At 38.0% G+C, this 20,600-nt stretch overlaps 1 protein-coding gene and 1 long non-coding RNA gene across 18 annotated transcripts in view; one reads left to right on the forward strand and one right to left on the reverse strand.

Annotated features, from left to right (window-relative positions):
- NFIA (nuclear factor I A) overlaps positions 1–20,600 on the reverse strand; it is a 466,574-nt gene that overhangs the window by 150,837 nt on the left and 295,137 nt on the right. The window lies entirely within an intron of this gene.
- On the forward strand, positions 6,045–20,137 carry LOC122466795. Its single transcript, XR_006292614.1, has 4 exons — positions 6,045–6,203; positions 13,974–14,004; positions 18,715–18,828; positions 20,015–20,137. It is a non-coding gene; the product is annotated as an uncharacterized LOC122466795 (long non-coding RNA).

Genomic DNA, 20,600 nt, shown 5'->3' on the forward strand with positions numbered 1-20,600 from the left:
ACAGTGAAAATTTGGATAAATAAAAACTGAGGAAAAAAAAGCTTAAAACCCATCATTTTGTGTAACTGTGAAAATTTAAATTGATAAACGTTTAAAAAATGCTTAAAAGTAAACATTGTTCCACTGAAATTATAAAAGAATAAAAATCAAATTCTGCCATGCCTATTTATAGTTATGGGGTGTGTACTATTATTTATTTTAAATAAGACACTGATCTACATTTAAACTCTAGCCATCACCTTCAAGTCAACTATTTTATAAGGTGTTCCAAGTGCCCATGTGCCCTTATCATACACGTCTGCCTCACACATGTATATATCCATACCAGCCTTCTAATTCTTATTTTATGCACCCCATATACAGTATGTTACGTCCTTTCAACTCATGCACAAGGGTTCTGCAGTGGTAAAATCACAGCAATGCCAGTCTGGTTTTTATAAGGAGAGGACTCTTAATTCCTATACACTGGGAAAGAGATTATCTTTGATAATGGAAATGTAAATCAAAGCTTGCTGCTGTTTATTCCAGACAGACATTTGTGTGTTAAGTCTGTTTATCAGGCAACACTTTGTCTAAGCCAGGAAGTAGTCAGCCTTTGTAACAAGATGTATGCAAATGATTTTCCCATGAGCCCTTGCCACAAAACTTTTGTGGCAAAAAACTCCTTATTACTTCACCAGTAAGACGTTACTAAGCTACCCTGTAAGTAGACTAGCGACAAAACAGCTAGCTAGACTATGCTGATGAGTTTGAATAAGACCAAAACATGTGCCCACAGTCTGTTGCTCTTTATTCTAAGCAGACTTTGTGTATTACATCTGTTTATCAAGCAACACTTTGTCTGAATAATCAGGCTTTGTAACAAGGTAGATGGAAGCAGAGATCCCAGAAACTCCAGAGCTAACTTGTCTGAGGCAAAAACTCCTCATTACTTCCTTAGTCATAAGAAATGGGAGCAATATGTATAATAACTTGACTATAATGATAATAATACTCCAAAGCTGTATCAAAATGGTTTTCATTTTAAATCAACTTTGTTTGTTTTCATGAGTCCATCCATGAATGATTTACTGGTATCATGCGATAGCCCTAGAATGTGGGAAAACTGTGTATTCCCGTATTTGTTGGTTGATATTACAAACAAGCATTTGATTCACGTCTAACTGTTTGTTTTTAAAACAGTTTACAGCCTTTTTGATTCCTGCTTATTGATTTATTTCTGGAACATTTTCTATGTATTTCTCTGCAGCAGCAAACATTAATTTTGACTTAATTCAAATTGTCATCAAAGGGTTCCTTAGGGAATCCCATAGCATACATTTTACATGTTATAATAAAATATTCTTAAAGTAAATACCATGCAACTGTTTGTTTTTTTAATTCCAAGAGACACAAAAATCCGTTACCCTAACCCAAAGCCCTTTTTCCTAGACAAAATAAACACTTTAGGACTTTACTTGTTTGTATTCTCCTCAGTGGTGCTGTATGCATCAGCAGCTAAAAACAAAGAAACTTTTAGCTGCTCAGACAAAATGCAGAAGCTCCCCAAACAACGAAGCAGGGCTGGGGGTGGGGAAGCATTCAGAAAGTCTGACAGTCCATTCAATATAGGGATGATGGCCATAATGCACCCAGGGTCCCCTTGCTAATTAAATATGCATTGGCACAGTTTTGATCGATGCAAGCCATGGATCAGATGACACACCTGCAAAATCTTGAGCCCAGTGCTCCCAGGAAAGGGAAAATACAGCCTGTCTCCTTATCTTTGTTTTCAAAGGCTCTCAATTTCTGTGCTTAGATATCTAATTTAATTCTCTCACCCCTCAGCAAACTGGATTAGGAAAGTCAATACTGCCTTTGTGCATCGACAGGAACACACAGCTTTCCTTTTATTCAATTTAGCCATGACCTTTAGACAAAGATAATGACAACTGTCTAAAAGTAAGGTAAGGCCCTACAGAGGGGGCCCCTTTGCTTTTTGTCATTCCACAGCTCTGGAACTCCCCGTCAGCCATGGGGCAAGCTGGAAACAATTTTTTGCAAATGTCAGCTCCTAACCAGTCCTTAAAAACCAAGGGGAGCTCGTACTCCATCCAGGAAACCATTTGATTGGCGTCCCACATCAGTGTCAGGACTATTGTCAGACACTCACCAGTCATTTCCCAAGAGGCAGAAATTAACCCTGAAGTAAACAATCACCCCAATAATACATTGAGATGCTGTATGGAGAAGGAAGCGATGGTACTATTTATTCAATAGACTTTAGAAAAAAAAGTGAAATGGAAGAGTCAAGTAAATTCCATGTGTAACAAATAAATTTCTGGCCACGATATTTGGAAGATAATTTGGAATTTTAGGGCTAACAGTATATTGTAGAGGGAGTTGTACATATCTCCCAAAAACGTGCATTGAAGTGCTAGAGATCTGAGAAGAACCTGTCCATATATCTTCATAAGCCTGATCCAAAGTCAGTAGATTCCCATTGATTTCACTGGGTTTGGATCAGGCCCTCTATTACGTGGACCCCTGTCTACAAGAACTGGACTGAGACCACAAATTCATTTCGTACAGGCCTCCAAAAAGCCATCACCTTGTAATTAATTTTGGTAACTACTGACATGGGTCATATTTGAATTGATGATTTAGAGGTGAAAAAAATCCATATTCCCTAAGTAATCCAGCCCGACAAGAAAAGTGAGCTTTTATGATGTAAAATATTTAATTTTGCAGTATTTTTTGGCTGCATTTAAAAATATACTTGGCATTTCCTAGATATGGACCATTATTTGTCTTATATGCCTTTTTTACATAGGTTTGGAGAAAAATATTTGTAATGGGGAAAAAATCTGAGCAAAGTTGGATTTCTGAGTCTCTACAATCTTGGGAAATAAAAAAAATCAGAATAAATAAGAGCGAGGAGAAACTACTGCTGCCCTCATATCCCTGGGAAATATAAATTAACCAATTTTTCAACATCATGAACCCCAAAATAAAAAAATTTTGAGCCTCAACCCTCAGATTCCTTTCTACAAAATTTGCCTACATCCCTCACAAACTGATTTACACTATTCATTTCTATGACTTTTAAAGTGATTTAAATTAATTGGATCATTTCAGTTTTTTAGAGCGCTTCCATTTGTATCTATATGGGTTTCTAGACAGATGCAGTGCTCACTTATTTAAAATTAACTGCAGTACAATAATTTTAAATTGCTTCACACTGTACTAATCTCAAGTGCTTTGAAATATTTGAACCACTCTATTTAGAAGCCATCAACGTTCTGAATATGTGCACCAATGATGAGTTTAAAACACTGAAGGGCTTCATTGATGATCCTAAAGTGTCGGTGAGCAGGGTTCTGGGCACGCTCAGTATATAGGTATTTAAAACTATAGAGTATTTCTACAATATTTGTCTGAACCTCAATCCGTAATTAATTAAAGCTCATTTGAGCTATAACATTTCAAAATGTGTGAACTGATAAAAAATTTACAAAACTAGAAAAACACCATTATAAATAATGACACATTGAAACTATTATTATTAATAATAAAATAATGTGCACTCATATAACATCTTTCATCCGAGGAACTCAAAAGCATTTTATTAGCATTAAGTTAAATCTCACAATACCTCTGTAAGGAAGGTGATTATTGTACCCATTTTATAGATGAATGACCTGAGGCATGGAGAGAGTAAGTGATTTATCTCCAGAGCTACACTGTCTAAAAGATGGGAATAGAAGGCAAGAGGCCTGGCCCATAATATCTTACTCTAAACACCAGATATTGTTGCCTCTTATACATAGGCACCATAACTATGGTGTTGCCATGGTTAACCTAGAAAACTTCCCAACTGTACTGCATGGAAAAAGTGTGGTTTAAAAGCCTGGTACTAATGTCTGTCAGACTGAATCCTTTTAGTCTCCCTTAGGGCATGTCTACACTGCAATAAAACACCCACAAGTCACCCATGTCAGCTGACTCAGGCTCATGGGATTCAGGCTGCAGGGCTATAAAAATACAATGTAGATATTCAGGCTCGGGCCGGAAACCAGGTTCTGGGACCCTTCCCTCTCATGGGGTCCCAGAGTCTGGGCTCCACTGAGAGCCTGAATGTCTACAATGCAATTTTATAGCCCTGCAGCCCGAACCTGCTGACATTGGCCAGCCATGGGTGCAAACATACCCCTAGGAGCCCTGTCGTCTGCCACCTTTTCCTTCATTTTTTGGAGGCAACTTCAAATCACTTCCACAAGACTCTTTGAACTGAAGCACCTTCCATATCAATACCTAATTAAATTATTAATCATAATAGTGCATTTCTTTGTACTGTATTATATTATAGTGAAGATGATGTTTTCCCATGATGGCTTGGAGCAGATCCTGTAGGTTTGGTACAACTCTCTGAGCCTGACTCTAAACTTACCTACACAGGTTTTACACTGGTGTAAACCGCACTGATTTCAATGGAGTCTATACCAGTGTATCTGAGAGGAGAACAGTGTCCACCATTTTCAGTATATGTGGAGACTCCACTGGGCTGCAGCAGTCAAACACATCAATCTCTCCCCACCCCTACCCCTCCTTTTGCTATATATTTATTGTGACAGACCCACCCCTAAGGGATCCAAGTATGTTGTGTTTGGTAGGCTATTCATTCTGGTACCCGTTCTCATCTCTTATCCTCCCCGCCACCATGTAATAACTTGCAATGAGGCACATTTCCTCTGGCCAAGATGCACAGCATTACAAGGTCACCTCAGAGTTGCTCTCTGGATTGCACTAAAGGGGTGGCAGTAAGAGCAATGCAGTTCTGCCCTCTATCTATAAAACAAACAAAAGCATGTACTGACCCCGGAGTTAGAATCTTTAGGCTGCTTCCAAAAGTTGGTCTTTTTTCCATGCACAGCTGCTGTTGCTAGGCTTGCCAACCCTCCAGGATTGTCCTGGACTCTCCAGGAACTAAAGATTAATTTTTAATTAAAGATTATGTCATGTGATGAAACTTCCAGGAATATGTCCAACCAAAATTGGCAACCCTAGCTGTGGCACCAATACCAGTCCAGCTGTTTCCCGGCACTAGCAACATAATATATTTTTCAATCTGTGCATTTTGCTAAACTCATTCGTTTCCTAGACTCCACCCAAGACTTGACTGCTCTACACAAAAGCAAGCAAACGAACAAAAAAAAACCAACTACAGGAGAAAAGTTTTCAAAGAATATTCAAATAAGAACCTATATACTAAAGGGAATGAAAACATTTACAAAAGGAGGAATCCGCTGAGGAATGGGCCCATTTGATATACTAAGGATTACTATTTCAAATGAAGAAGAATAATGTCACAAATAAAAATAGGTGAGTTTAGTTAAGAATAAAAGGAAAGGTGAAATAAAATAATATTTCCAGAAGTTTTGGTCAATATAAGCTCAATACTGAGTTACAGTCAGCGCCAATGTGAGCAAAGTTTAAGCCTAATTTTTTATTACGGATTCATAGTGGAAACTTAGTTTTCACAGCTCTCTTTCAATGGGATGTACCTGACACCTTGCCTCTTGGCTCTCATCTCAACTCCTTTTAAGTACATATTTGGTTTCAGAGTCAATTTTTTCCCTCTGGTGGATGTCTTTTCCTTGTTCTTTGCACTTGAGAAGTTCAACATGGCATCTGAAACATTTCCATTTCAGATTTTCGTTAGCCTCATGTGAACTACGCCTCTCGAGCAAATATGGAAATATATGTAACTGAAAAACCTGCTTGCCACTTCTAAGCTCTCCTTCTTGCCAGACACCAGCTTTGCACCCCAAAGCCCGTTTTCCTCTCTTCTAACATGCTTGCCTTTTGCAAATAATTTCAGAAATACTGCAGTCAGTCTGAAGCAATCTCCTAAAGTTAGGAGATTCTGTCTACCCAGAATACCCACCAGTCGTTGCTTTGCAGTTATGTTCCTGCTCCCACAATATTGCAGATTGCAGCTTAAAAGAAACCTAAATTACCCTAAAAATCAGGGTGTGTTTTGCTGCATCGGTATCATGTTGGCATCGACAAGACAGATTCAGTCAGTTAGGCACCCTAGCTGTACTGTGCTTCTGCAGAGTATATAAGCCAAATGGGCAGAAGACAAAGTTAAAACTAATAGAGAAGTGATATCCTGCAGAGTCTATACAGAACCATTGTGCCAAATTACACCAAAATCCAAGGTATGAGGGCTGTCAGCAAGGAAAGAATGGAGCAATATTTAAAGTGAACACCTCAAGGAACAACAGATCCTTGGAGATATGTGGAACAGTAGGGTGCGCTATGGGGGAAAAAATGAAGACAGGGAACTGAAAAAACACAGCATGAAAAAAGAGTAAGCTTAAAGTGTTCACTCTGAAAATATTAATTACACTTCATTTTCACTTGCTTACATTGCTGAGAAACTAAAATTTGAGAAGGGAAAAAGAGAAAAGCCCAGAACTCCTAAAATGGAGCACTGCACCGAGTAGACAAAATTTCAATCAAACTTTTAAAGATGCGCGTCTGATCTGTTGAACAGACAGCTTGACTTGATTACAATTTTAAGTTTCAGTTTCTATTTCTGTTTTTGGATTAAAAGAATCATAGTGTCACAAATTTAAATATCGAATAGCAAAATCTCTTGTAGGTTTAGAAAGCATTCAGAAAAGCTGTCAAAAGAAAACGCTATTCTGTTGCCACCATCTGCTTTCTGGCACACTGAAGAAACTTTATTAACAGCAACATTTTCTTGCGTTAGACTATTCACTAATCAGTTTTGTTGTAAAATACGAAAAATAAAAAATTACCCTTTGCTTAGAAGGCAAATAGCCACTTTTCTGTGGGCTGGCTATACCTTATGCTGTGTCTGATAACATTTGCACATTAAGTTAAGGTTACCTTGCGTTTTTTCTCCCAAACTCATATCTTTAGTGTATTCAAAGCCGGCAAAAACTTTGCCTTGCTGAGACTAAAGAAAAAAACATCAAACATATGAAGTGTTAAAAATCGCTGAATAACTCAAAGGGAAAAAGATAATTTTGAAGGCGTTTTGGCTGAAATCTATTTGCCTTTGAATTGCATGAGTGTTTTAAAATGTTAAAAACACTGCAGAGTGACTAATGAATGTAAAAGAATGATAAAGAGTATGGCTCCAGTTATCAGTGGTATGCCTAAAACAAAATAATTTTGACCATTCTGTCATGCAAATATTGACTAAAATGTCATAAATAATGTCTGCGACAAAGATGATGGGAATCCTACAAGGGAGTATTTTGTGCAGCAGTACTTAATGTGCTATAGCATATGCCTCTTAGCATATATTACAGAGGTCGGGAACCTTCAGTTCGGGTAGTCGATAAATTAGCTAAAACTTCCCAGAGAAAATATCGTACAAATGCTTTTGGAAAATTAAATCCTTGCCAAATTTTAAATTGCGGTGTTAGTTTGGAAATATCTTTGAAGTCGTATTTGTAGGCTGGTTAGTCATGAAAAATCCAAAGCCTTCTCCAAAGAAACGAAGACAAACCATATTAAAGTGTAAATGACCCATTGGTGTATGATATTGGTAACAACATTTGCACATAGATTCACCTATTGCCAGGGCAAATGCCATCTGGGTGTCTTCACCACAGTGCGGTTAAAATAAACTAATCACAAACAGAACACTTCCATCATTACTCTTTGTAAGAACTAAAATATTAAAAGGACTTGGTCAAATATTTCTTAGTACCAATTTGGCCTCAGCTCCACATATGTAAAAGCCCAGTAAGTTCTGAAGGTAGAATTATAATTTAAGGCAGAATCATGTCAGAATGATCATAAGTGTATAATACACATCTTCATGGAAAGCAGGTGCAGGGCTGGGCTACTTTCAAGATCTTAATATTTTGGACATTTTAATATTTTTGTTTTCAATAACATAAAAATATCTGCAAAAAGAAAAGGAGTACTTGTGGCACCTTACAGACTAACACATTTATTTGAGCATAAGCTTTCGTGAGCTACAGCTCACTTCATCGGATGAATGCAGTGGAAAATACAGTGGGGAGATTTTATATACACAGAGAACATGAAACAATGGGTGTTACCATACACACTATAACGAGAGTGATCAGGTAAGGTGAGCTATTACCAGCAGGAGAGAAAAAAAACCTCTCTGGTCACTCGATTACAGACCTAAAAGTCGCAATTCTTCAACAAAAAAACTTCAAAAACAGACTCCAACGAGAGACTGCTGAACTGGAATTAATTTGAAAACTGGACACCATTATATTAGGCTTGAATAAAGACTGGGAGTGGATGTGTCATTACACAAAGTAAAACTATTTCCCAAAAATATGTTTATTTTCCCCAACTACTGTTCCTCACATGTTCTTGTCAACTGCTGGAAATGGCCCACCTTGATTATCAATACTAAAGGTTTTTTTTCTCTCCTGCTGGTAATAGCTTACCTTAACGGATCACTCTCCTTACAGTGTATATACAATAAACACCCATTGTTTCATGTTCTCTGTGTATATAAAATCTCCCCACTGTATTTTCCACTGCATGCTTCCGATGAAGTGAGCTGTAGCTCACGAAAGCTTATGCTCAAATAAATTTGTTAGTCTCTAAGGTGCCACAAGTCCTCCTTTTCTTTTTGCGGATACAGACTAACACCACTGCTACTCTCAAACCTTGCATAAAAATATCTGGTCCCTGTCATGGATTCAATGCTTGCAAAATGTTTGCAATACTAACTTTTTAAAAGTTACATGTCCATAAAAAAAGGTCTGAAACTCGTAAGCTATATTAGGTTCAATCCTGCTTATACAGCAATAAATCAATTTTTTTTTAAATCTCTTTGAAATACCAAACTAAGACAAGTGGTTCAGACTACAGAGGTGTGAATAACATTGCGTACCAAAGTGCTGCACTGTAACTTCCCCATATGGGTCCCGTGGGAGCAAACTAAAAAGTTCCTTGTTCTCACTATAGTCCTGTTTGAAAAGGACTATGTTAACGCAAAGTAAGAACCTTTTAGTTCATGCCCACAGCGTCCACACAGGGGAGTTACAGATCAGCACTTTGGTGCACACCCCTGTTCACACCCTTGTAATCCCAATTGCAGGGCAGTGTAGACAAGCCCTAAGGCCCAGATGAAAACTTGTGCCCGAGGTTTCAAAAATTTAATTTCTGAGCAAATTTTCACAGAGATGACAAATAATGATATTTTAGATTTCTAATATGCCTTTCATGCAGCATCAAAGAACTTTACCAATACGAATTCGCAAAATATTTCAATGAGGTAGAAGTACTCTGAAATCTATTTCATCTTTCTCTAATCTGATCTATCGCATCTGTAAAATATCTGTCACTATGCAATCTAATTATAGTGAAACTCGGTAGGTTATGTGACTTGACCAAGGCCACTCACTAGATTTGTGGCAGAATTGACAATTGTGCTTGGGAGTCAAGAAACCCAATCCCCTCTTCTCACCACTAGAAAGTTGCTTTCTAGTAATAAACTTAAAAATATAGGTTTATGTACTACAAAGACCAGCAAACCCTTTACCATCATGAGATTTGTACAGTAAGGTAGTGCTAAGATGTTGTGGTACTCACAGAAATATCTGGGAACAGAGAGAAGATACAACAGCCGATCACTGTGATGGAAAGTACTCAGACACTACAGTGATGGTCACAGGATGGATCGATGGATAGACAGATCAATAAATAGACTGATAGATCAATCTGTGTGTGAGTGTGTGAAATAAAACATTTCTAAATAGTTTATATGAGCTGAGTACTCTTCATTTTTAAAATTTCTTGTGACCAGTTTTTAATAAAACTTCATTAACAAAGATTAAAAGGCTGAACTCACATAGACACAGATACAAGTCAAAGAGGAAAGAGTTCTAATAGAGTTGCTGTGTCAACATTTTTTCCCGTAGAGGCAGAAATAGTGTGGAGGAGTGTCTTGCAGGAACTCAAAAAGTACAAGTTTCTACTGGTTATGGCTGTGGGTCAATCACAAAAGGACTGGAAGGATTGAGGATGAAGACTCTATTCGTTTTCAACATTAAGTTCTCAAAGCATGTTAATACATTACAGATGAGTATGCGCCACAATTCACTCTTTGGGCCAAGTTTGGACTGATTTCAATGGAATAACACTAAGGATGAATTTAGCCCAGTATTTGCATAAAATTCCTTTTCTTATCATTCTTGCAATAAAGTCCTACATATATATATTTTGGTGCTGTTCTGCTTTATCTACTAGAAGAAATGTCATCTTTATTTCTACATTCTGCTTTCTTTTTCATTTTAAAAAGGTGTATACTGTAGGAATGTGCACAGTACACATACTTTTGATAAAGCTAAACCCTGTATTGAGATGTGTACTTTATAATCCTTTGTGCTTTTGCACCAGACAAACTATTGGACAGTGAAGAAAAACATTTTAGTTCCCCTGAAAATGTAACTGTTCCTTTTCAAACAATACAAAGCGCAAGATTTGGGACATATTGCTGACACAGCAACATCACTGACTCAAAGAAACTGTGGGAAATGTCAAATTTATGGTCCTATGGGTGAACTGGTGGAAGGTCCCCCCTCCCACCTTCAGCAAGCCCCTGTCAAAAACAGAGCCTCTAGAAACTTTTTGGCTACATCCCAGGGAAGCAGAAGGAAGCTGTATCCCACACTTCCCTCGGGACCTAATGAAATATACAGCCTCTGGGCTTCTTTCAATTTGGTCTTTCAGATTGCTAAACCAGTGAAAGAAGGATCCTAGCTGTCACAAAGCTCACATGTTTGGGGTCACCTGCTGCTCAGGGGTTCTCATGCCAGTTGTTGACATAATAAGAACCCCTTATACTTTAATTACAATTCACAGTGTGCAAACTCTGCAATCTGCTTTAAGGCAGACTGTCTTTTAAATCAACACTAAATTATAGTACTGTTCAAGCAGAAATGGGATGGAAAATGTGTCCAGCTGACGGAATAATTGTATTCAAATATTTGTAATGCTGGGGAAAAGTAAGCAATATCTACGGAAAAGTGCCACTGCATTGTCTATAACTCTTCAGAAACTGAAGCTAAATTAGATCTACTTATCCGGTATTCATACATTCATATAGACAGTGCAAGCTAGACATTTTCATGTGATGGGATCCTACAATCGGTTATGCTCACAAGTAACAACTTTATGATCAGCTCGGGTTTCTCCCTCAGTCTGAAGTGAGATTAGACCTAGCAATGACGCTGGGATTTTCAAAGGAGCCTATGGGAGATATGTGCCCAAGTCCAACTGAACTAACCCCTTGGGCTGCATCTAATTCCCTTGGGCTCTTTGAAAATCCTACCCCAAATAAACAACATGAACACAGGTTGGATTTAATCTAGAACTGGTAACTTATCCCAGTATAAAAATACATGGGATCTATTTTAAAATATCATTTTATTAGCTTGAGAAAGAGACCAGGGCCCTTCAGTTTCCCTGGCAGCTATCTCTATCCTAACAGTTATTTTTAATAAAGAGACAAGGTGGGTGAGGTAATATCTTTTATTGGACTGACTTCTGTTGGTGAGAGACAAGCTTTCAAGCCAGACAGAGACAAGCTTTTGAGTTTGTCTCTTTCACCAACAGAAACTTGTCCAATAATAGATATCATCTCCCACACCTTGTCTCTCTAATATCCTGGGGCCTAAACAGATACAACTACAATAAAGACGTGGTAAAACAACTGAACCTAAATAAACTGTAATATCTAGGGGTGGAGTAAAAGTTTTCTTCTTACATATGAGAAATTAGGATAAGCCTAATTTCTCATATGTAAGAAGGGGGGAAGGATAGCTCAGTGGTTTGAGCATTGGCCTGCTAAACCCAAGGTTGCCAGTTCAATCCTTTAGGGGCCGTTTAGGGATCTGGGTAAAAATTGGGGATTGGTCCTGCTTTGAGCAGGGGGTTGGACTAAATGACCTGCTGAGGTCCCTTCCAACCCTGATATTAAAAAAGAAAAAAAAAAGAATTAACCTGTCTAAAAACATTCCCAGCTCATTGCATTATTTAAACTTAACTGTTTTGGTCCATAAAAAATCTCACGGGAGGGGACAAAATCTGCTGGGAACTTGGCAAACAGAACTTCTGCATCTTTCTCCAAAAGGCATCTGATCTCAGGAAAGGGGCAGAAGGTGTGGGTTAGAAACCTCACTGACTTCAGATTCATGTGTGTGGATCCAAAAATACCCACGCAGGGAGCGAGACTCTCTATGGTACCTCTCCACTTCTGACAGCATAGCTTCTAATGGCCGTGTCTCTACTCCTCTCTCAAAGACACAATGAGAAAGTAATGTAGCAGCATTAAGAGCCTGACCCAACACCCACTTAAATCAATAAGGGCTCATCCACATGGTAAGCACTAGCTACTCTGCACTAACGCCTCGTGTGGACACTCTTACTGCACTGAGTGCCTTTGTTTGCATTTTTGGAAGTGTACAAAGCTAAACTGCCTCAGGATACTCAGAGCCCTGGTCTACACTAGGACTTTAGGCCGAATTTAGCAGCATTAAATCGATGTAAACCTGCACCCGTCCACACGATGAAGCCCTTTATTTCGACTTAAAGGGCTCTTAAAATCGATTTCCTTACTCCACCCCTGACAAGTGGATTAGCGCTTAAATCGGCCTTGCTGGGTCGAATTTGGGGTACTGTGGACACAATTCGACGGTATTAGTGTGCAGTAAGGGAGTTAGTGCAGAGTAACTAGTGTGCTTTAAATTCACATCCTAGCCTACTGCACACAACTTTGCCATGCAGACAAGCCCAAAGAGTCTTTCCACTGACTTAAGAAGTGGATCAGGCCCCAAATGCTGAATTGACTTCCACTTGAAAACCTGCTGGGTCTCCAGCATGCTCCACTGGCTCCCCCCTGGCATGCCCCCTCCCAAGCAGCACAGCCATGACCTCCCCACTGTACCCACTGCACCCTCCTTCACTTCTCTTGGTTCCTGCTAGGTTTAACTCTCCCTCACCCCAATCAAACTATTATTCAGTTATTCAGTGGCCTCAGATAAACTTGCAACATTTTACAATTAGCATTAGACTGTGCAGCAATTCAATGAAAATCTATAAAACAAATGTTCAGTGTGCAGTCCTATGTATTATATATACACTTAGAACTGGATTTACAATTTAACCGACCTCTGTTGCACTGATATTTTTAGAATCCAAAAAATTTGAGTTGACTTATTTCAACCTAGTACCTCTACAATGTATTGTATCCTTGATATCTCACTGTAGGGAAAATAGTTGCCATTCATTTTTATATTCTAGCGCATGGAAAGACAGTATTAGACAGTGTGAGCACAAAGAAAACTTCAACGCATGAAACATAAGGATCTGAAAGTTACAGCTGTATCAAACGTTACAGATCAAACTATTTTAAGCCACCTATGGCCAAAGTCTGGTCCCATTGAAGATGATGGCAAGATTCCCATCAATTTCAGAAGGACTAGGATTGGCCTTTACCTAATGAATTATAGCCATAGATTGTAAAGTCCTTGGACAGGGACAATATTCATTGTATTATTATTTCCAGTAGTACCTAGAGGCCCCACTCATCATCAGGACTCCACTGCGCTATGTGCTCTACAGACTCACAACAAAAAACAGTCCTGGCACCAAAGAGTTTATTATAACTTGAAGCCCCCATCCTGCAAAGACTTACGCATGTTCCTAACTTTTCAAAGTGTGAGCAGAACCTCTGGCTGTAAACGGACTACTCACAGTATGGAAAGTTAATCCCATGTTCCTCTTTAATGATGCTTCTCAAGTTTAGTTCATGTGATGCTCTCAGACAACCACAGAGCTAGAGTACTAATACTGGTTGAGATCTCAGACAAATGTATGTGAAATTTTGGGGGGGGGTTGTTTTGTTTTGCAGTTGGTGTCTCTCACATTTATCTCATCATTTGTATTTTTCCCCTCAGAATGCTGGTGCGTGGCTTGCCTGGTGACTCAGTGAGTATCTAATCATATTTGTATTTACATGTTATTTTTCTTTCTTCCTCCTCCAACTAGGTTGGCACCAATGGGAGCTTTTCCAATGGGAGAAATTAATGTGTTGTGATACTGCAGCACAATGTGATTACATTTTATGGGACCCACGAGTTGTTTATTTTGCTGCAAATTATTAAAGCCCCCTAATGACACCACAGATTTACAGGACACAGGACCCTCCCCCCGCCCCCGTCAAATATGGGAAAATTATGTGGGGGAAAAAATGGCACAGGTGGCAACATACTTACATACAGTGTATGAAGGCACAAACCTGAAAAAGCAGCTGAAGAGCAAGGAAATATATCTAAAAAGCTACACAAAGTGTGGCGTGATTTATTAACTATGCACTATAGACAACAGACACAACCACTGCCAGCTAAATGGCACAGGTGCAACCTCGGGAATAGAACCTACTGCCTCTGGTTCCAAACACCATCAGCCTAGACCACAGGAGTTAATCAAGAATGTCCTCATGAAAGTTGTCCCAGCAGCAGCCTAACTGTAGCAGCCACCTGATCTGGATAGGCAGTGAGAATGTATCTCAATGCTACAAAGGCAAAGAACTTGGCTAATATTAGCGTATATGCCCCCCGAGCATGCCCAGAAATGATTCTTCAATCGTGGAATAATCTTATTTTCTATTTTTCTTCCCAAACTTATAAAGCCTCACTAAGGACTATTCTAATAAAAAGTTTTGAATTTCAGCTTCTTTTGCTGTAGCCCTTTACAAAAATGTGGTTAGAATTTTTTGACAAGAGAAAAGTGTATTTTTTCTGCTATAAAATTACTCAAAATATATGGTTAAAGGAATTTTGCTCAAACTTTTCACAACGGTGTACTTTCCAGCAAAGGCCGGGCAGAGAAAATTGCATACTTGAAATATGATGATGGTAAAAGAAGGGGTTATAATGGAAACTATTTTGCAAACTTAACTATATCTGTCACTATAGTAAGCATAAAGAAACACACACGATTACATGTATATTAAATCAAACTCTCTCTCTCTCTGTGTGGGTGAGTGTGGTGCACACAATGTTTGGTTAAACCCATTTCATGTTCAAAAGAAAATTAAACCAAAGAATAAGTTATTAAAAGGAGCCTTTGAAGCAAAAAGCAATGATGTGTGAAAGACAGAACCAGAAGAGTTTATTTAAACACAGAGCACAGAAAACAGGGAAAACAGAAATTAGGAAATCAGAAGAACAGTCATGAAGGCACCCAGCAGCCTTTTCCTGGTACTAGAAATTCTTATATCTATGAATATTTTATCCAGATTCGACTACCTTTTTTAAGTTCTTCCTATCAAAATCCCAGACTCCTTCTTCAATAAACTCAGAAAAGTCATTACAAAATTTATCAGTGCTGGTGGAAGATATAAAATTAGTTGCATGTGGCTATAACAAACGAAGAATCCGAAAACTGTGTACCCTTCCATTTTTATTTATTTATTTGTATCTGTTTAGCAGCACAATTTCAATCTGCATGTGCCCCACAGCAATATTGGAGGGAAATGGAACAACCTGATTTCTATCTGATGAATCGCAAGATTTTTTTATTTACCACTCAAAAATATACACCAGACTCTGCTCTTAAAATTCACATCTTTCCCTTAATGGATCAATCTAGAAAAATACAGCCAGAGTTTTAAAATATTTTGTATTTCTTTCTCCTCTGACACCTATTCATAGCACCTCATTTTTTGAACGTGCTAAGAAATCAGAAGTTTTTCAAACTGGTTCAAATGAGGATTTTCTCCATTTATCCAATATCTAATAAGTCAATCCTAACGCTGACAAATATTGTTTAAAAATATAAAACCAGATTCACCGTTTACATTCCAGCAAAGCTGCTGTGAACTTTGCTTAATGTGGCAAAGCAGCCGTGTGACTCTGGCCCATCATTTTAACCAATTTTCTCTGTTCCAACACATTCAGATAATAAAAATTCTCCCTATGATTAAATCTATTAATCAGTCCTCCATACAGACTCAGATTCTTATTCTAAAATTTTAAAGACACCAAAAACAACTACTAAACTTTATGAATAACTCATCTTTATAATTACTTCATCTAAACGCCTACCCACAGAATCTTGGTAGAGTATTATTCCTATTTATAAACCAGGTATCTTCTGGCCTAAAGTTAACAAACACATTTAAGATCTCTGTTTCACCCACCTGTCAGATACTGAGGGTAAATAAAATGGGGAGATTGATTAATCCTACATGTTGGAGAAATTGTAATCTTACAGGTTTACTTGATCATTTTTGATGTGTCTGTCCCAAAATGGAAACCTCGTGGTGGGATATAATCACACACCGTGGAAATTATGTCAAATGTATTTACACCCAATTTTTGGGTATAGACTCCAAATCTACGGATGAAGTTTAAACTGGTGTGCAGGGCTCACAAAGGCCCTCTGGACAACTTACTGATCAGAGGGATACATTGAGGACAGGCCAGAGAAAGGACAATGGGTCCCCCATTACACAGATCCAGTGGCCCTCTCTCCTCATACAAGTGGCCTGGAGAGACAGCAGCCAGTGACAAAGACTAAGGTGGGCACACAGGTCTGGTCCTGGGTAGCACACGATGGATTTTGTCCCCATGACCCTCATTCATTTTACTCACAAAAACTTGTCCAATAAAAGAAGAATGTCTGTTATCTATATACATATATAACTGTATGTTGGCCGAGCTAGGAGACTGATGCTGAAGGATAATAGCAGATTGCAGTGGGACAACTCAGTTAGTAAGGGTTAAACCTATAACTCAAAACTGGCAAATCCACAATAAATTAAGAGAATCTTACTCTCTTCCAATGGGCCAAATCCTGAATTCCTCACTTGGGTTTTCCTCAATCCTTACTCAGGCAAGACACCCATTTTATTCTATTACAACCCACTGTGTGCAGCAGAGGTCAGGAAATGAGCGCACGGGGTGCGTGGAAAGTAGTGGATGTATGATGCTGCAGGTGCACTAGTTACACGCCCTAACATAAGGTGGCATAATCCAAGCAGAAGCTATTCACACACCTGAGGCTGCAGGATTCCTAGCCAATGATTCCTTCTCCACCAAATCTTACGTGACCAGCCCACTGACACATCCAATTATTATTCCAATGATTATTATAATTTACTATTTGCATTGTGGTAGCACCCAAGGGTCCCGGTCCTGGGCCAGGATGCAACTGTGCTGGAAAAACACAAAACCAAAAGACAATCCCTGCCCCAAAGATATTACAATTTAGTAGTCATCCCTGGACAGGAACAGAGTCTTATTCCCTGACCACATATAAATCTCCAGTGCTCAAGATTGAACTCATAAATGAAAATGGAAAAATATAAAATGGTTCCATTTATTTCCATTCAATGGCGTGAAGGAAAGAATGAATATATATATAGATATAGATATAGATATAGATATATCAGCCCAAAACATAAATGTTAATGAATGTATAAACCACTGAAAAATAGGATTTAGAATGGAAATACCACCTCACCTTTAACTACAGTGTCAATCCTGCAACACTTTGATAAGGAATGTAATTTATTAACCCCTTTTTAGACATGGACAATGGAGGAGGCTTCAGTGACATTTCTGAAGAGTGCGCAGCACTAAAGCTGAAAATAAAGAGTTATAAGGGAGTTGTCTGTATATATACTCTGTACAGATGGGAATGAAATCTCCCAGTGAATTCAATGGTAGCAGGATTGAACCCTTATTGCTTTTTACAGGCAGACTCCAATTGATTCCAATGCACTTTGGAGCAAACTTGCAGTACTGTTAGCATTCACTAAACAGCAGAAAATCTAACCATGACATCACAAACCATAATTCTGTTTCTTATGCTTCTGGGGCAAAATTCTCCTCTCAGACTTGAATGGTGGATTGTGATTCAGCTATCCTTCTCCCCCTATATGCATGGGACTCCCAAAAGAGTTCCAGACATGTAGGGACAGTACAGTTGAGTTGAGATCTGTTGTGAAGACTGGAGAGTAGAAATCTGCCCGGGGAGAATAACTTCTTTAAAGAGCACACAAAACAATATATCCTGTGAACACTGGCATGCGTTAGCACACACACAGACTGGCAGACAAAGGATCAGCTTTTACAAATATTTTCTAATTAATCAGACCCGGGATCTTGAAGATGGAATTTTCTTTCCCCTCTTTTTACAGTTAATTTCTTTATCTATTATTCACTTGAGGAGACTCCATTGTACAATTATTTTATTATTTGTTATACAGAAAAATATATTTGTGAATGGCTCTATTATTTGGGGAATCGGCCTTCTGGTGCACAGAAAGTTTCCTTTCTAAACAGGAATTCATTCATTCTGCTACACCATTGTACATTTTATGACTTGGCATACAGAAAAAAATTCTTTTCTTTTTATTTCCTTCAGTGGTTCTATTATTTTAATAGTTTTAAAAGTAGCTTCCATTTTATTTATACTACATCAATTGCAATGGATCCACAATAAATCCAGACATTTTCCAAAATAGACCTCTCATTAAATATTTTATATAAAAATCTTTTCAGATTTGGAACAATCCCCCAAAATATTTTCCACATCTCTTTCTACTTAAATAATTGATTGAAATCATGAACTTGAACTGCATACTGTGCTTATAAGGTTGAATTAATAAAAAACTGAACTTTATATAAGCCTCTGCTACAGTACCTGACTTCGGTGAAGAGTTTCAAGTGCAAATAATCAGAGGTTACTGCATACTGGGGAATTCGCCATCAGTCATTAATACCTTCACTTTACTTCTATAAGGTAAGCAATATATTTTTCACAAGATGATATAGCTTCAGTACTATAATCATGCTTTAAAAGTTTTTACTCATCTGAAAGTTTTTTTCCTGTTCTATTAGTACTGTTGAGTATAAATACAGAAATTCTCTCTCAACTAGTAAAAATTTTCAGACCATTAGAAATATTGTCAGTGTGACCACTGTGCATAACAGAGGATATCATGTTGTGTTAAAATTCTTTGTCTCTAACTTGAGAATTATTAGTACAATACCTAGTAGGTAGTTTAAATCAGTATAACAGTGCAAATATATAAATATATGGGACACTTTTAATTCTTCCATAGCTGAAATCCTTCTGGACATTGCTAACAAATCCAGATGCAAAAGCAGTAAAAGAAAGGGCCTAAATTTAACGTTATGGTAAATCCAGAGTGTACCATTTTGTTATATTGGTTTCTTTGTGTGATACCTTTGAACCGCATCCCAGGAGTGCTGACTTTAGGAACGAGAGTAGGTGGAAGCTTTTGTACAATGTAACTTAAATTCAAGATGCAAGATTCTGTACTATGGGCCAGATCTTCAGCTAGTATAAACTGGTGTAACTCCATCAAAAGTCAATGGAGCTATGCTGATTATCACCGACAAAGAATCTGATTCTATATTGGTACAGGCGTCTTTTAACTACAGCAGGTGTTAATTCTACCAACAGTGATACAAGCAATGGCACAGAAGTATTCTAGGTACATTTATGGGTGAAGCTGTCCATGCTAGAAACAATACTGGTTATCCATTAATTTCTGAAATGAAACTGAATTCAGTCATAACGGCTTAGATTTTGAGTAAAGCTGAGCATTTACCTCATTGGAGAACATAATTTCTTTTCTTAAGAAAAAAGCATGAAGCTCAATAAAAGAAAACTATACCTGCTGGAAATTCTCACAAAAAAGATGTTAAAAGCAAGAATTTGCTTAAATATACAGAAAGATAGCAAATCTATCCCAGATATGAAACAGAGAACTACGCATATAAGAGCTCTTCACATTCAAACTCTGACATAGGAATATGAAGTAGGCATTAGAACAGTATAACTACATTTAAATAATATGAAAGGAGTAATACTGAGGTTCTCAAACTTTTCACAGTATAAAGCATATTTCAATACAGAGATTGTACTGTGGACCAATCTGCACGTATTCTAATTTTCACAGGCTGCTATTCTTCCCCTTTGCAATCCTCCAACATCTCTGTGGAAACTGCAAATTAACATGGGAAATTAATGTTTACAGTGTTGTGCTGTAGTTGTGTTGGCCCCAGGATATTAGAGAGACAAGGTGGGGGAGGTAATATTTTTTATTGGACCAACTTCTGTTGGTGAAAGAGACAAGCTTTCGAGTTTATACTGAACTCTTTTTCAGGTCTGGAAAAGGTACTCAAAGGTGTTACAAATAAATACAAGGTGGAACAGATTTTTTGCATAAGTAGTTAACGCATATTTTAATGCATATTTTAAGAGATGACTGAAGGTGAAGTGGCCGGAGCATATTTAATATCTTTTAATGCTACTACCATGTGACTAATCTGTCAGCTGCTAGTCTAATTTAAATGTATAAAAATAAGATAATTCCGTTTTTAAAATTAAAATTTCATTTTGAAACCTACAAGGCCAAATTAATTCCCCAGGAAACTCCAACAAAGTCACTGAAGTTACACCAGGGAGCCATTTAGCCCCTAGTCTCCAAATTATGGATGATTTTATCAGCTGTTCTCAGACTGTGGGCAGTAAGTACCCAGCTT

This window comes from Chelonia mydas, chromosome 8, assembly GCF_015237465.2.
Source record: "Chelonia mydas isolate rCheMyd1 chromosome 8, rCheMyd1.pri.v2, whole genome shotgun sequence".
NCBI lineage: Eukaryota > Metazoa > Chordata > Testudines > Cheloniidae > Chelonia > Chelonia mydas.